We start from the raw sequence: 18,230 nt of genomic DNA on the forward strand, positions 1-18,230 counted from the left end.
CTACTCTTCCAGCTCTGATTCATGGACTTTGTAGTTAGGTGGTATCAAGTGCTGGTTCATTTTTATCATGGTTAACCTCTCCACGCTTTTGGGCGAGAGACTGGTCCTTCTCACAGTCACAATGGCACCAGCAGCACTGAACACACGCTCAGAAGAGACACTTGCAACAGGGCAAGCTAGATACTTTATCACCAGCTTGCTGAGCAGTGGCCATTGGCTTCTTGTCCTATACCAATACACCAATGGGCTTTGCTCCATGAAAACCTCTGTTGTGTCATCCAGATAGGCCTGGACCATCCGCTCAATGTTCATTGGTGCTCTGGTTTGCTCGTCCTCTTTTTGCTTTGCGACTGCAACGGACTTCCCCATCCCTTTCTGTAGAAACCAAGCAGCTATTTTTTTGCTTGTGTCTGATGAATCAAATCTTGTGGTGCGGTTGGTGTTATTGTTTGTGTCGGTGACTGCTGGGAAGCAAACGCACTGCTCGCATGCTGTGAAGAAGAACTTAACTCTGTAAGATGCTCAGTAGTACTTGCACTGTCCTGGGATGGCACTGGCAGGCCTCTAATTGAGAGCCGTTCGTTTTCTAAATCAGTGGCTTCCTTGGCTATTACAGTTTTGTACTTGGAAACATCCTCTTCAGAAAAAGGAATTACTGCATTACTGTTCACAAATAATTTGTACAGTGGATCCAAAATTGTGGCAGGAATGTAATGTTCATGTGACAAAATCTTATTTTGAATCCTTGTATTCTGAGATAAGCGGCTTGCTAAGGACTTCGTAAAATTACATGCTTCATGTTTTCCCACACCTTCGTACGTTTCAGACACCTCCTTCATCTCTTGCTCAAGCATGTACAACAGTGGGATTGCTTGGCTCATAGTACAGTCCTCCCTGCTGACTGCACGTGTGAAGACCTCAAAAGGAAGTAGCATCTCAGTCAGGCATTTAATGAGGTCCCATTGCCACATCTCAACGGTTATGGCTTTAACAGCATTATCCCCTGATGATCTTTTCATGACATAAGCATTAAGTGGTAAGTACTGCTCAAACAGCCTTTCGAGCATGTAATACGTAGAGTTCCAACGTGTTGGTACCTCCTGAATGAGTGCTTTGACTGGCATGTTATACTCACGTTGAATGACCCGTAGCTGCTTCCGGGCTTTAAAAGAATGATTGAAATGCGTGCAGATTCTTCTGCAAATGGTCAGTAAGTTGCTGACTTTGCTTTCACTTTTCAGAAAGTCTTGAACCACAATGTTAATGCAGTGTGCCAAACACGGAACCCTGAAATAGCCGTCATCTTCCATGGCCTTAACTACATTACTGCCATTGTCGGTGACAACAAAACCAATATTGAGGCCTCTTGGTTGCAGCCATTCAAAGACCTTGCTGTTGAACTCGTCCAAAATGTTTGCAGCAGTATGCGATTCCTCCATAGCAAACATGGCTACAGTTGCATGTTTGTGAGTATCATTAAAAATCTCAGTAATGTCAATGCCTGTAGATATCTTGTCTCTAACACCTGAAAAAGAGATCCAGTGTGCAGTGATGCACATGTAATCTGTGGCTTGGGTACTGCTCCACATGTCTGTTGTCAGGTGGATACTATGCACTGCACTCTGCTGCAAGGCTTTTCCAAGCAATTCCAGCACGTCGTGGTGTAGTGCTGGAACAGCAACTCTGGCAAAATAGTAGCGGCTGGGAACATTCCATTTTGGGCAGAGGGTTGACACAAATTCCAGGAAACCCATCCCTTCAACAAAAGAAAAAGGGAGAAGGTCCAGAGCTAACATTTTAGCAAGCTTAGCATTGTATAAATGTGCTATTGGGTGGTTGCGCTCGTACTTTCCCTCCTGCCTGAACATGCTAAGAATGGTACGCTGCTTGGGATTTCTTTCAGATATGCCCGATGCAGTACTTCGTGTCGCAGACTTCGAACCCATACTCCTTGGTGTCTCCGGGTTACTCTTACTCTGGTGCCACAGAGATGTTGCTGATCCGGAGGATCTGGGTTCTACCACTGCAGTGCTGGGGAGTGGGACAGGGGTACCTAGTGTACCACTACCAGGTAGAATGTCTCCCTCTTCATCCTGTCCGGTTACCCGTGGACCTTCTACTGCTTTCCCACCAACATTAATGGTTCCAGGTTTTATGATGCGTAGGTGGTCCTCCCACTGGATTGGGTGGTGTTTTTTCATATGGGTCATTTGGCCTCCGGTACCATAGTTTGTGCCAAGCTTACCACGACTAACAGAGTAATGACAAATGGAGCATATAGCAATGTTGTCCTCATTTGCGCTAACTGTAAAGAAGTCCCACACTGGGGAGCTTAACTTTTGTCCCCGGCTAGAAGTGCCACTTCCAATGCCGGATGAACTGGAGGTTGTGTGGTGACCTGCACTATGTGGCTGCGCAGTAGTACCACTACCTCCTTCTGCTGAGGTGGAACTTGTGCTGTATGTAGGACGCTGCCGGCTTTGTGCAAATGTAAAAATGGAAGCTGGAGGTAGTTTTAGTGTGGCCTGTGTTGGTGGTATGCGTGCTACTACATCCCTAGTCGCAGCCATTCTTGATAGGGTTAAAATGTTGGTCTCCATGTCCTCAGGGCCAGGAGTAATGCTTGTGATGACTGGGTCTGACTCATCATCACCATCATTATCATTATCCGGCTGCTGAACATCGCACTCCATAAGTGGTAGGCTTCCTGGAACCTTCCTTTTCCCTAGCCTGGTCTTCTTGGGATGTCTCTCCCTCTCATGCTCAGATCGTTCTGGCTCCCAAGTTAAGTCAGGATCATCAGAAGGGACGCTTGGCGAAGAACTCAATGGACTAACCCTCCTTTTCCTTGGTGGGGATTTGGAACCCAATAGATCTCCTGCATGATGTGCTGCCTCTTCTTGCTCTGCATCAGGCTCAATTTCTTGAACTGCCCCGACTTCGGGAGGAACCACAACTACTATTGCCAGTGGTGGTTCTTGAACAACTATTGCAGGCGGTGGTTGTGGTAGTTGTTTTTGTTGAGCATCTACTATTGCGGGCGGTGGTTGTGGAACTACTATTACAGGTGGTGGTTGTGGTTGTTCTTTTAGTTGAGCATCTACTATTGCAGGCGGTCGTTGTTGAACATCTACTATTGCGGGCGCTAGTTGTTGTTCACCACTTTTCTGCTGTGTTCCCTCTTGCGTGGAATGTGTACTACTTTGAGATAAGTTCAGGCCATGCTCAGTATCACTACTTTGCACCATTAGGCTGGCTACCTCTTCCCCACTCATCTGCTTGGACCTGGGGTGGTGGCTTGGGCCCACTGATGCGGAGGTGCTGGCCCCAGCTTGAACCGCGGTCACTGCTGCTGCAGGCGTACTTTTTTTTCTCCCAAAAAAGGTTTTCGGGTCAACACCAGCCTTAAGTGTCACTACCTTCTTCTGCTCTTCCTTCTTCTCAGCAACTTTTTTGGAGGACCTGGTACCTGCTTTCTTTGGGCCCATCTTCTTCAGATGTCAGCAGCAGCACTCAGTTGCACAAGTTGCTGAGAATGATGTCTGGTCAGGTTAGTCACTCACACCACATGTGACGTAGTACAGAAGGACGTCCGTCTGGCAGTAGAACAGGCGATGAATGATGACAGACACCTCCTCTTCAGTCTTTTGTGCACCTACAAGCAAAGAAGACAGAACAACATCAGTCGAATATAGATTTATTTTAGCTTTAATTACTACTAGAAGTATTAGTACATCCAGTAAGAGTAAGAATAGAAAAGAATTAAAATGCAAATGTAGTGGAAGTTGAACTTGTTTATCCATAATTTGTGCATCATGGATGCAGAATTAGTGACCTGCAGCAGATAGCAATTGGGATGTGAACAGTAGTAAGCCAACAGGAACAATGGCAAGACACAGGCCAATTTGTCAAAAACAAAACGGCACACTACTAGTACTACCACCACAGCTCCACATGGGCACTCATCACAGGTACATGGGTAAAGGGCAAAGGCCAGAAAAAAATAAACTCAACCAGGCCTATATCCCTCCCTATATGGCCAGAAAAAGGAGGATGCATACATCACAGCTTAATGCAAAAAAGAAAATCCCCATGGCTACATGGTTTGAAAGTTACACAACAACACAAACAACAAAGGCATGTGGAGTTTTCCCCCAAAGAGTTAACTACACCCCAAACACCACATTTGAAAATTCAATGCATTGCCACCCATGCCCTAAATGATGTTAAATTCAACAGACAAAATGGAAACCGCTACATCAAGCATCCCATTCCCAGCTGACTATCTCTGGGGCTTTAGGCCTACTGGCAGCAAAAATCACACAACTTTGTAGGCCTGCGGCAACCAGGATGTAAGGTCACACAAAATGGCCGCCCCCACATGGCCTGGCCAGTGCCACCCTCAAAAACATGAAAAGAAAGAGAAGACAGACAAATAGACAATACATTCCTATTGCAAAAGGACAATGCTTGGCTTGACAAAATGGCCGCCACCAAGCCGCCCACATGGTCATGCCACCCTCAAACAACAAGGTACATAGAGGACAGAAACAGTGAGTGGTCCATGCTCCAAAAACTACAAGCAAATGACAACCTTAGGAGTTTCTATTAGCAAAATGAACCGCATCTACATTTTTGGGATCGTTTTAGGCAACTCGAGAGATATTGCTCGCGAGAATGCAAATTCGGTGTGTTCGGCGGCGCGAACCGAACAAAACGCCGTGATCACACCCCCGAGCACGCACATTGAGCGCGCGAAGACGACAAAAAATGTAAGGTCGCGTTGCAGCACTGTGCAAACTTACCAAAACTAAGCAAGCTGAATTCTAGGGTTACCGAGTGCGCAGGAAAAAGCCATATTATTCAACACAACCAAAACCTGCAATTCAACACCAAAGACACATTTTGCTAATTAATCCAAAGCCAACCATGACCTACATGATGTTAGACTTACAACTTAAACACCCCTATAACAATTGAACAACGTTCATGCACCCATGATGAGGAGGACTCTAGTAGCTTGGAGGCCTATGGCAAAAACACAGAGGCTGCTACTAGTACCAGGAATTAAAATGGCCGCCATCTACATGGAACATGGCCGTCCCCACATGGCCTGGCCACCCCAAACACATGAAAAGAAAGAGAAGACAGACAAATAGACAATACATTCCTATGGCAAAAGGACAATGCTTGGCTTGACAAAATGGCCGCCACCAAGCCGCCCACATGGTCAGGCCACCCTCAAACAACAAGGTACATAGAGGACAGAAACAGTGAGTGGTCCATGCTCCAAAAACTACAAGCAAATGACAACCTGAGGAGTTTCTATTAGCAAAATGAACAGCATCTACATTTTCGGGAACGTTTTAGGCAACTCAAGAGATATTGCTCGCGAGAATGCAAATTCGGCGTGTTCAGCGGCGCGAACCGAACAAAACGTCGTGATCGCGCCCTCGAGCACGCACATTGAGCGCGCGAAAATGACAAAAACTGTAAGGTCGCGTTGCAGCACTGTGCAAACATACCAAAACAGTACAGGCCTCCCCCAATAATAATATTTAGGAAAGATTAAGAAGCACAGAAAACTGTAGTTAAAAAACAAAACAAAAAAAAAACATTTATACAGTACACCAATTCTCAATTCTCAAACTTACTTGTGAAAGAAAAGTTCAAATCCAAAATTCCTCAATAAATCCAATTAAATGCTATGATGCAGCAAACAAACACAAAGAGTGATCCTTCCAGCTCCAATTCCAAATTAAAGTGAACACCACATGGACAAAGCACTGGGAGGAGCCTGATGGACAGGAACAGGAAGTTGGAGACTCAGGGGCACTTCCTTTCTCTTGAAAAAAAGAGTGGAAACAAAAAGAGGACTCCTAGCACAAAGAAAACAACCAAATCACAATGTGGGGGGTTAAATGAACATTTTAGAGAAAATTTTAACATGCTCGAGAGATATTCTGTGCCAGATTGCAGTTTCTGCGTGTTCGGAAACGCGATCTTACCTACATAGCGCTGTAAGGAAGATCGCGCGTTCTAATGACGTGTTCGTGCATCCGAATGACGTTATCGCGTTCTCACAGTCGGGTTGAATTGTGCGGCCGGATTCCAAACATCGTAGCGAACGCGACCGGGAGAGAAAAGCGAGAAAGCGAACGCAGAACCACGGTAAGTCATTACTGGAGTTCTGGACTTTTTTGGTTCCGTCCAGAGGTGTCAGGGAACAACACCCAAAGACCCCGGAGTTCCACCTGCCTTGGTGCGCAAATGAACAGAAACACGGGCTTCTCGATGGTGGCGTCAAAGACCAAAGGTTTATTACTGCAGGGACACAGAAATCACAGAATCTACACACGGGCAGAGACTAGGAGACTGTTCGATTTGTACATTGAGGGTTGCTCCTTATATACCAAAAATTGTGCTTCAGGCAAATATTTCACATGTCAGTACATTCCCAAACCTTTGTGTCTCAAACAATAAATATTTGGCGTTACACAGGAACTGTCGATAATATCTGATGCCAAACATCACGAAGAGGGGTTCCCACTAGTCCATCACAATCCCTTGTCAATATTGCATTCAAGTGCCGGACCGCCTCATCGTAAAGTTCGTTACCTCCCCCTAATAAAGGCCCAGAAGGAAAGGAGCAGAGCCAGGTGCAGAAGATAGAAAAACGGGATAAGAGATGTTTGTGGGTTGTAAATGGGCAAGGCTACCAGCTTCGGCCGCCTAATCATGATCAGGACAATGGACAGGAAAACCAGTTCAGGTGGGCTGGCCTCGGGCAGAGGAGGCAGCCTTTGTCGAGTCATGCAGCTTCAGCGTGATCTGGTTTAAGGTGTACGTGTCATGAAAGAGGTGAATCTCCGGCTAAGGCTACGTGTCCTTAATCGAAATGAAGTGATCAGAGGTTATTGCATATGTGAGGGCAAGAAACACAAGATGGCTGCCATGATCTAAGATGGATGCCATGGGTAGATCAGTAATGTGTTCATAACAGGAGTGCTCTTGCTCGTATCGTAGCGAAAACACCAGGATATGCTAAATGGATCATTTGCGGTTCGCTGATACTAATATTATGTATTTCCGACAAACTTGAAAACACGGGTTCAAATCGTCACGGAACCTCAGACCCTCCTTTTGCCCTTACATAGGCAATTACTCAGTCTATGTCAGAATCTAGTTCTATGCTCATCAGGTCAGTGACATGTTGTTGTATCATCATCCTTTCTCGTGCCTTTTCTCCAAACGCAGGTGGTTTCCTAAAACAGGTTGCAGCACAAAGGCCACACAGGGCTGGACCACACTGGATAATCAGGCAGCATGAGAAGAGGAATACTAAGATGACACCAATGACCATTAGAACCTTCCATCCCCACGCTGAGATCAGAGTCCAAAACCACTCCATAAAGGACCAGTTTCCCTTGTCTACATGTATAGAGTCGGAAATCTTGTGTAGCTTAGAGATCGCCTCATAGACTGTTGGAGCATTATTAGGAATAAAGACACAGCAGCTCGATTGGATCATTCTGCATACCCCACCTCGGTCTGCAAGGATAACGTCTAAAACCATACGGTTTTGCAACGTCATGAGTCTGTCCGCTTGAAGCTCAGCTGTCAGGTTGCTAAGGGCACCAGCAGTTTCGGTAATAGTAGATTCAACTACCCGTGTTAGCTGACGTATGTTTCTACTATTGGCCATAGGCCCCCAAAACGGAAGGAAGCCTTTGAAGAAGTCTCCAGCTTCCTGACCAGCAGTATCTTCCTTGCTGAAGACACCTCTCGCTACTCTGGTTCTGTGGTAATCAGATGAAGCAGTGTATGTTGGAGGCAACAATCGAGCAATATAGCATGAACCTGAAAAGTCTGCAGGCAACCATGTATAAGCTCGGTCTCGACAAATGAAATAGGTACCCCTAGCAGTAAGGAAGGCAGGGGAAGAGTTAGCCGGAAACACATAAGTCTCAACGCACTCACTCCTCCCTAGCTGAGCTCTCGGATTTCTCCCATTACCTTGCAAACAGACCTGACCTCGGTGAGGTACGACCCAGATTGGAGTTGAGCTTTTACGCTTGCTTTCTCCTAAACTAAGGCGATACTCTGAAGTATTCCAACTCAAATACACTCGTAGTTCGTCTCTAGGGTATGATGGAGTATTATTGACATCCTTGATCATGTCAATAATTCCCTGGACTAAAGCTTTGTTGGCAGAGTTATATCTAGTGGAACGTGGTGGACGTGGAGGATAGGTCTCAAGGGCATAAGCAAAGATTGTTTGAAGGGCCTGAAATGATCCATTGTAGCTGAAAGGCAAAACCAGATAAGGAATACCTTTATCCATAGTGTGGGGTATCAAGCCACACACCCAGCAGTCTGTAGTGTTAACTACCAGTTGGTGTTGGTGCAAGAGCTGTACAAAAGTGTTGTTAATGAACTCTGTACGTCGTGCTTGCTCATGTTCAGGAAACGAGTGAAAAGAGTGTATAGAAGAAACAGTAGAAGTAACAGGATCAAGGGGAGGTACTGTAGTAACTGGCACAAAAATCAGATTTACCATGTTGAATCTTAGTCCCATGGGACGTAATGAAACCTCTTTCTCTCCACAACCGGCCAAAACTATGGGCCACGCCAAATGCGTACTGACTATCTGTGAACACATTCACTCTCTTTCCCTCAGCTAAAACACATGCTCTCGTTAGAGCTATTAATTCTGCAGCTTGGGCAGAATTCTGACTCACTCTTGCAGTCTCCACAATCGTCTTCAAAGTCGTTACTGCGTAAGCAGCAGTCACATCACCATTCTCCAATTTAAAACATGACCCATCAACATACAACGTGCCATCTGGATCTGACAACGGAGTATCTTTAAGGTCAATTCGTCCTTTTGTCTCTTCCTCCGTTTTAAAACAGCAGTCATGTGGCTCAGAATCACTCGACTCTTGATCAGTCGGCAACAGCGTTGCTGGATTCAATACATTACACCTTTTGATCTGAATATGACTCGCTAATAGTGTTAGTTCGTAACCAGATAATCTCGCACTGGTAAGGTGTTGTGTCTTCGTTCGGTTCATGAGTGTATCCACTGCATGAGGAACCATGACCACTAGCATGTTGTTCATCACCAAACCAGCAGATTGCCGAATGGAAGCCGCAGCTGCCGCTGTAGCCCTCAAATAACTAGGCAACGCTCTAGCTACCGGATCTAATGTTGATGAGAAATACGCACAAGGGCGTTGTTTATCACCAAACTTCTGTGTCAGGACACTCAACGCGCAACCTTCTCTCTCGTGAACGTAGAGCGTGAATGGTTTACTGTAATCAGGTGTACCCAATACAGGAGCTGAACACAAGGCTTTTCGTAATTCGGTAAAGCTCTCTTGACATTCATCAGACCATGGCACCGGACTCGGAACATTTTTCCCAGTCAAAGCTACCAATGGTTTCGCTAAAAGAGAAAAATTTGGAATCCACTGCCTACAGTAGGAGGTAATACCTAAAAAGGCACGTACTTCTCTCTGTGTACGTGGAACACTCATTTGCGTAATTGCTTTTATTCTTTCTGGGGTCAACTTCCTTCCCTCCTTTGACAAGAGATGACCTAGGTAGGTCACTTCTTGGCAGCAGTATTGCATCTTGGAAGGTGATACTTTGTGATTCAAATCAGACAAATGATGCAACAACGATACTGTAGCTGCTTTGCAAGTTTCCTTGTCATCGGCAGCCACTAAAAGATCATCTACGTACTGTACTAGGGCAGAACCTGGAGGAAGGACAAAAGAATCTAGCTGACTTTTTAATGCTTGACTGTAAATAGATGGACTCTCACAGTAGCCTTGTGGAGCGCGTTTAAATCTGAAGCTTCGACCTCCTAGACAGAAGCCAAAAATATCCCTGCTTTCCTCGGCTATCGGAATGCTGAAAAAGGCATTCTTCAAGTCGATGACTGAGAACCAATTGGCTGTAGCAGGAATCAATGTTAACAAGGCAGTAATGTCTGGAACCACAGGAAACTGCGGAACCACAATCTTATTAACTTCTCTAAGGTCTATGACAAACCTATATACTGGAGGCTTCGTAGGATCAGTTCGTTTCAGAATTGGCAATACAGGACTATTACAAACATTTCCTCGAGTTTCTTCAACCACACCTTTCTTAATCAAATCTTGCACAATCAATAAAAGTGCACGTTCTCCTTCACTCGATATTTTATATTGGGGAATTCTGGGAAATTTTACATTTGCTTTCAAAGTTACTACATACGGTGGTATTTCTAAAAGGCCTACATCATTAGGACCAGTCGCCCAAAGAGAATTAGGGAGTGAGCGCAGCTCTGGCGGGAGTGCGTCCATTGACAAGTACATCGGAGAAGTGAGTCTTTTACCCAAAGTAAGCTGTACTCCTTCCGGAGAACAGTACAGTGTCGCATATAGTCGTTTTAACAAATCTAAACCAAGCAGATTTTCATTACAACCTGTCGTCAAAATCAAGGGTGCTTTCAATTGGCATGGTCCAACAGAAATAGACAAAGGATTAGATATCGGGTTGTAAACAGGGGCGCCTGAAAAACCTACGGAAAGTTTGTTGAGCCAGACAAAGGTGCGCCAGGGAGTTTCGCATGAATTATAGAACTTTTTGCGGCACCAGTATCCAACAGAAACGGTTCGACTACACCTGATGTTGCTACTGCGACATAAGGCCCACTCTGATCCACTGGAACTGATACTACTCCCTCTCTCTGTCCATGGCTGTCCTAGTACCCATTTTGCTGGAATCCCTCATCAACTTCACAATAATCCTCAACAAGATATTGCTGAGATCTATTCTGTTGAGCTGACTGTACGTTTCGTTGATCAAAGTGATTAGAGGGACGATCATTCGTTTGCGGAGGCATAGCACCTCGCCCTCGACCTCTAGAATTCTGCGCAAAACCACCACGACCTCTTTGAGCTGCTGCTGCATTATTTTGCGCTAAAATCGGACATTCATTCTTGTAGTGACCCTCTTTCTTACAGTACGCACACTGATTCCACTGATATTGAGGCCTGGTTGAACTATAATCTGTCCTTTGATACGAATTCTGTTGCATATTAGTCTGGTTCGTGCGAGGCGGATACGCCTGCTGTAAAAGAACTTTAGTCTTTAAATCTTTCGTTTTCTTCTCTGATTTCTCCTTTTCCTCTTTATCCCTATTTTCGTAGTACTGCGCAGTCGCAAGTATTTGCGCAGTTGTGGAAACAGCCCACGCACTCTCTGAATCCTTTAATTTATTGCATAATTCAGGTAACAAATTATGCACAAATTTATCGACAAACAATCTCTGTCCTCCTTCAGTGCTCATATCCTGACCACTATGGTCTACAAAAGTCTCTTCGAACCTCGTGAAGAAGTCGGAGACACTCTCGTCTTTCTTTTGCTTGCATGCGGATAATTTATCCCAATTAACACGCAACGCAGGCATCAGAGTCTTCATTAAGTCAATTATTCTACCTGGAAGATTAGCAATTAGGGGTTCGGGTTTTGCACCACCCGTTTGCTGACCATCTGCTGCAGTGATAGCTGCCCAATCACCACCTAAAGCTGCTTGATGATCCTCTCAACGAATTTTAGCCCACACTGGTTGTGGAACTACATTGCCAAATAACATGTCGATGTCTGCCAAGTTCATTATACAAGCTTCAACTGTCTGTGTCAATTCCTTGTAATATCCGGCTGGATTCTTACGCGGATCTGGCAAGGCTTGTTTCACTGCTAGTACTTCAGCTCGCTTCCATGGAATGTGTATCCACACTCGTTGGAACTGTGCTGGAGCAGCTACAATACCAGCGTTTTGATCAGCTTGCACAGCTTCGCGCCAAATTGGAGGAACCTCCCTCATAGGATATTGGCGACTTAGCTTCATTTTACCTTTCTCTAAATCTCTCGGTGAACGAAGAGATGGATCATTCCTAAAACTCAAAATAAGTTCCATCGCTTCTTTTATATTATCACCCACTATCATTCCTGCAGCAAACTCTTTTTGCACCTTAATTAAATCCTCCAAGTCTGATTCAACATCATCTTCCTCTATTTCCTCACGTAACAACGAGCACATCTCATCAAAGACGTATCGTTGCGTTGGTTCCTTCCACTGCATAAACGTATCTAATACATCTCTCGTATTATATCTTCTAACTTTCGTAATCCATCTGAGAGCCGTGGAATCTAAAACTCCCCGTTCTTCAGTACTTGGTAGCTGACTACGTCTCTGAACTGAATCAGAAGTAGGAGTCTTAATTAAGGATTTATATAAAGGAGACAGAATATTAGCAACAGAATCAGTTATTTTTCGACGTACAGAAAGTGGAGTTAATACACTTGCAGACGTAGAGAACACAGTAGAGGTAGGAACAGATTGCGAAGCAGTAGGAGTATCGATGAAAATAGTTTGTGAAGTAGTAGGTGTAAGCGAGACAGATACAGGTATAGAAGTCGGTAACCCAGGAAGAGGAGGAGCAGTAGGAACATTCACATTAACCACAGGAGGTACAGGAACTAGATTCTGAGGAACAAGAACACCAGGTTGTCCAGCAACCGGCAATTGAACATTCGGTACAAGTTGAGCCGTAGCACCTTGTGCGTACGGTGGAGGTGAACGTAACAGATAAGACAACAGAGGATCGTTTTCGGGATCCTCCAGTATCTTAGCTGTTTTCGATGGCAAGGCAGGGTAGCACTTGTCAATCGCTAAATTATGCTCTCTAATTGCTACATCTATAGCCTTTTCGCACTCATTATCTTGCAGTTGTTTAGTTGCTTGCTCTAGAGTTAACTCTTCTTGCTCTTTTTGTTCTTTCTTCAACCTTTTCATTTCTCTCTGTTTAGATTCTTTTCGCCAATAACGGAAAGAATCAAACATTGCCGGCCGGGCTTTCTTACTAAACAATTTCGCTTCTAAATTATCAAGGATCTCGGGTTCAAAACTACCATGTAGTGGCCAACTAAGGACACCATCCTTCTTACAGTAACGGACCCACACCTCGTTATAGGATATAGGACCCACTCCAAATTTGCAATATAGGTCATAAAGGGGAGTCCCAATTGGAGGAACCAAACAAGAATCCTCCAATCGTGAGTCATGGTTGCAACCGAAACAAGACAACATTTTCCGACTTACCATTTTCAGTCTGGAACACAAAACAAACAAAACACGAAACAGATATGTGCACTTGAACCAAGAACTTAGGCCTACCAAAACCAAACTAATGTATCGATACCCAAACTGAACCAAATAGATTATCGTAATCAGAACAACTAGTGATAATCTTACGAAACCAAACCAAACCAAGAACCGATCAAGGATTTTTAACAATCCTCACAAAGTAACCAGCTAGCTATCACTAAATACTTAACTGAGGCACTGAAGACGTCACCAAGGAGAAACCCGTCACGTTTCGCTGTACTAAGGCTGCACCTCGGGTCCAAGACAGGGCGACGGTCAAGGCAACGGCCCACTGCAGCCGTCCTGAACGGGAACCCTCGTGGAAGAGAACTTCAGGGCCACTTTTGCGATATGCCGGGATCGATGAAGTGGGGCGCCTCCCTCAGGAATCTTCACACGAAGCCTCTCGAACTCTTCAGGCTTTTGGACCGGTACCGAATGACGTCGCCCCATGTTGGGCGCCAATTGGAGTTCTGGACTTTTTTGGTTCCGTCCAGAGGTGTCAGGGAACAACACCCAAAGACCCCGGAGTTCCACCTGCCTTGGTGCGCAAATGAACAGAAACACGGGCTTCTCGATGGTGGCGTCAAAGACCAAAGGTTTATTACTGCAGGGACACAGAAATCACAGAATCTACACACGGGCAGAGACTAGGAGACTGTTCGATTTGTACATTGAGGGTTGCTCCTTATATACCAAAAATTGTGCTTCAGGCAAATATTTCACATGTCAGTACATTCCCAAACCTTTGTGTCTCAAACAATAAATATTTGGCGTTACACAGGAACTGTCGATAATATCTGATGCCAAACATCACGAAGAGGGGTTCCCACTAGTCCATCACAATCCCTTGTCAATATTGCATTCAAGTGCCGGACCGCCTCATCGTAAAGTTCGTTACCTCCCCCTAATAAAGGCCCAGAAGGAAAGGAGCAGAGCCAGGTGCAGAAGATAGAAAAACGGGATAAGAGATGTTTGTGGGTTGTAAATGGGCAAGGCTACCAGCTTCGGCCGCCTAATCATGATCAGGACAATGGACAGGAAAACCAGTTCAGGTGGGCTGGCCTCGGGCAGAGGAGGCAGCCTTTGTCGAGTCATGCAGCTTCAGCGTGATCTGGTTTAAGGTGTACGTGTCATGAAAGAGGTGAATCTCCGGCTAAGGCTACGTGTCCTTAATCGAAATGAAGTGATCAGAGGTTATTGCATATGTGAGGGCAAGAAACACAAGATGGCTGCCATGATCTAAGATGGATGCCATGGGTAGATCAGTAATGTGTTCATAACAGGAGTGCTCTTGCTCGTATCGTAGCGAAAACACCAGGATATGCTAAATGGATCATTTGCGGTTCGCTGATACTAATATTATGTATTTCCGACAAACTTGAAAACACGGGTTCAAATCGTCACGGAACCTCATTACCGCGCACGCGAGAATGCTATTGAGCGCGCGAGGAAGAAAAACTACTACGCTACGCTGTAGATTGCGAAGTAGACGCCAGCTTCGCGCTCTCCGCGAAGTGCGAAGTTGCCGAAACTTCGCAAACTCCGTGAAAGGAGCTTAGTTCTCCGCCCAGGCTTACGCGGTAGCTGCATTAGGAGCAGTTCTGTATGATAATAACATGGACTTTATCCCCTTATTCCAACATAAACCTCCTTTGACAACCAATTGAATAGCTTCCTTGACTACTCTATTGAATCTTTCTCTCTGGCCATTGGCCTCTGGATGGAATACCGCTATTCTTTTGTGAGAAATACCGCATCTCCTAGGATAACTTTCCATTTGCTTACTAACAAACTGTGGACCGTTGTCCGTTACCACTTCGTGAGGAATACCCTCTCTGCAAAAAATATGATCCATAAATTGTATAATGGCATCACTAGTAACCTCTTTGACCATCTTTATTTCCGGCCATTTCGAAAAGTAGTCTATCAACACTATGCCAAAAGAATGCTGTTGTGGCAGCACACTAAACGATCCAATAATGTCAATACCAAGTTTATTCCAAGGTGATGTAGGTAACTCTACAGGTTGTGGCACACTGGGCAAAACCTTTGCTGTTTTATCACTATTAGCACATAATCCACATAACTTCACTTGTTGTTCTACAAAATAATCAATACCAGGCCACCAAAAATTATTTTTCAATCGCCTCCTGGTGATTGATATACCAAAATGCCCTTCATGAGCTAAATCAAGAAATTTCTTGCTGAGACCAAAGGGTGGAATAAATTTGTCACTTCTTAATAAAATGCCATTTTCTATGGCAAGTTCATGTTTAATTTTATGAAAACTCATTAAACCACCAGTAAAATTTCCTCCTTCAGGCCAACCCTTCAATATATTTTCATTCACCTCTTTAAGTTCTAAATCCTTGCCCATTTCTTCATCCCATGTTTCCTCTTGTACCACCGAAAAATCACCGAACAAGTGGTTTACAGAGAACTCAAACGTTATCTCGAAGCTCACAATGTATTCCACCCGCAACAATCTGGTTTTCGCCCCAATCATTCGACTGAAACAGCACTGATCGAACTTTCCGACTCAATAAAGATGCTACAAGATCAGAAGAAGAATGCCATCCTCATTCTTCTCGACCTCACCGCGGCGTTCGACACCATCTCCCACGCCATCCTAATCAGTAGACTGGCGAACATAGGGATTTCAGATATGGCTCTATCCTGGATAAAATCATTTTTATCCGACAGGTCCCAAACTGTCGCTCTTGGCACCTTCCACTCCAAAGAGAAGAGGGTATCCTCCGGTGTACCCCAGGGGTCCATTTTGAGCCCCCTACTTTTTAACATTTACCTTATCCCGCTGTTATCGCTGATTGAGTCATTCGGCATACCCGTAACATCGTATGCCGATGACACACAACTCGTCGTACCCCTGGAAGATAACTCGACCAAGGCAGAGCTCAACCTCAAAAATTGTCTGACGGCGGTCTTCCAATGGATGGAGACTAACCATCTCAAGTGCAACTCCAGCAAAACAGAGATCCTCCCCATTGGAAGAAACACCACCTTCTGCCCAGCCCTCTGGTGGCCGGAAAACTCAGCTGCCCCCCCTCAGACCGTGACATCTGCAAGGAATCTTGGCGTCCTATTCGATTCAGATCTATCCTTCGACCAAAACGTCAGGACCGTAGCGGGCCGATGCTCGGGATCATAAAATCGCAAAAAAAATTCTTCGGCTTCCTACCGCAAGACTCCAGGAAAACAGTAACAGTGGCCCTAATTATTTCACGCTTGGACTACTGTAACGGCCTCCTTGCGGGCGCTAAAAAGTTCACACTGACGAAGCTCCAAAGTGTACTTCACACCGCTGCCCGTCTGGTCCTAAAGCTGCCCAGAAAATCATCCATATCCGCAGCTTTAAGATCCCTGCACTGGCTGCCACTCCACAAAAGAATATTTTTTAAGATGCTGATTGTCGCCTTCCGGGCTTTCAATAAAACCGGCCCTAAATACCTTACCTGACGCTTCCCCCACTACAACCCGAGTAGATCCCTCCGCTCGTCACACGACAATCTCATCCTCAATGGCAGGTTCAATTTGAAGACTAAAGGTGGAAAAACCCTAAGCTTCCTGGAACCTCATGCCGAAAAATCTGAGACTTCAAACTCAAGAAAAGCCCTTCAGAAAAATGCTAAAAACTTGGATTTTTAACCTTCCTGATGACTACACCAAGGCAGCCATCTAACTCCCACTGCTTCTGTGATGTGCCTCCAACCCTCTAACAGGAAATCAGCGCCAAGATGCTCCTTCCGGAGCGAAAGTTGCGCTTTATAAATACCCCCACAAATTCCACCGAATTCCACCGAATTCTCTCCAAATACCAGATTGACATCACTGAAAACATGTGCAACTTCACACTCATCTTTATCAACCACACCAGATTCCTTGCATGCCAATGGAAGTCTTGACATGCAATCTGCATGAACATTGGATTTCCCAGGAATGTATTCTAAAGAATACTGAAAATTTTGTAACCTAGAAGAAAGTCTTGCTAATGTAGATGAGAGTGTACGCCCCCCACCAGGTGACAATATGTGCACCAAAGGTTTATGATCTGATTTAATAATAAACTTTGTTCCCCACAAAAAAGGTCGAAAATGTTCTGCTCCCCAAACACACGCTAAAAGTTCCCTTTCAACTACAGAATAATGTTGTTCTGACTCTCTTAATGTCCTTGAAGCATATGCCACAATCCATTCTTTGCCCCATTCCTCTTGAATCAACACAGCACCTAATCCACAGTTACTTGCATCAACCATTACAATACATTTCTTTCCTATTACAATTGGTTTAAGACAAGGTGCTCTAATAATCATTGACTTTACAGCATTGAAAGTTGCAGTCATAGAGTCTGTCCACTCAAATTTAGCATTTATCTTCAAAAGCATTCTAAACGGTTCAAATACAGTTGCATAGTTTTGAATGAACTTAGCATAAAATTCTACAAGCCCCAAGAAAGCTACCAACTGTTCTTTGTTTTGAGGAATAGGTGCTTTGCTAATATTTTCCAAATGTGAAGCTTTAGGTTTAATTCCATTTCCACTAATGCAATGTCCAAGATATTCCACTTCCTCTCTCCTGAACTTACACTTGGAAGCACGAAGTGTTAGTCCTTTATCTGACAGTGCATTTAACACTTTCAATAAATGTTTGTCATGTTCATCCCCATCTTTCCCAAAAACTAGAATGTCATCCTGAAATGCAACTGCTCCTGTTAAACCAACTAAAGTCTCTTTCATCAACCTTTGAAATACCGCAGCTGCACTTGCTAATCCAAAGGGCATCCTGCAAAATCTATATAAACCTTCAGGTGTAATAAAGGCGGTTAAATTCCTTGAGTCTTCATGTAGAACCACCTGATGATATGCACTTGCTAAATCTAAACAGGAGAATACTTTAGCATTGTCCAAAGTGGAGACCATTTCATTTAAGTTAGGTAGAGGATGTAAATCTACACAAATAGCATTATTCAAACTGCGTAAGTCTATGCAGGCTTCATAGTCAATGGATT

The sequence above is a fragment of the Lissotriton vulgaris genome, chromosome 2_1 (assembly GCF_964263255.1).
Source record: "Lissotriton vulgaris chromosome 2_1, aLisVul1.2, whole genome shotgun sequence".
Lineage (NCBI taxonomy): Eukaryota > Metazoa > Chordata > Amphibia > Caudata > Salamandridae > Lissotriton > Lissotriton vulgaris.